This window comes from Propithecus coquereli, unplaced genomic scaffold (assembly GCF_000956105.1).
Source record: "Propithecus coquereli isolate 6110/MARCELLA unplaced genomic scaffold, Pcoq_1.0 Scaffold193, whole genome shotgun sequence".
Taxonomy (NCBI): Eukaryota; Metazoa; Chordata; class Mammalia; order Primates; family Indriidae; genus Propithecus; species Propithecus coquereli.
The window spans coordinates 3,397,234-3,397,792 of record NW_012144190.1 but is presented as its reverse complement, the minus strand read 5'-3'; positions in this window follow the sequence as shown (position 1 = coordinate 3,397,792).

Sequence of the window (559 nt, the reverse complement as noted above, 5' to 3'; positions counted from 1 at the left end):
ACAAGCTATGAAATGCACAGATCTTAAATCCCTGAGTCTTAAGAAACACAAAACCTGTGAGGTCTTTCCTTTTTGTTGTTGCCTGTCTGAGGAGTTGAAAAGCCTGGATTATTCTCTCAAATGGAAGGTCCCACTTCTGAACTCATCTCTTTCCTTGCCGAGTCCTTCAGCTTGGACTCTTCTGTGTTCCCTACCAACTGGAAGGTGACTCTAGCTCAGGGTTTCCCATCCTCGGCAATGCTGACATGTGGGGCCAGGAGGTTTTTCGCTGTGGGGGGCTGTCCTGTGCCCTGCAGGAGGTTGAACAGCACCTCTGGATTAGCCAGTGGCGTCTCCTCCCCTGAGCTGTGACACCCAAAAGTACTTCCAGACTTTGCCAAATGTCCTTGGTGAGGGGTGCACTGGCTAAATGAGGCTTGGTTAGGTCTGGGTTTAATATTTGTGGCGTGAATTCTTGCTGGTTTGTTCAGAGAGCTGTGGGTCCATGGTGGTGAGGGGAGTGGACACAGACCCTCTTCTTGAGACCCCAAACCAATGGGGGAGACAGGCAGGTGCACAA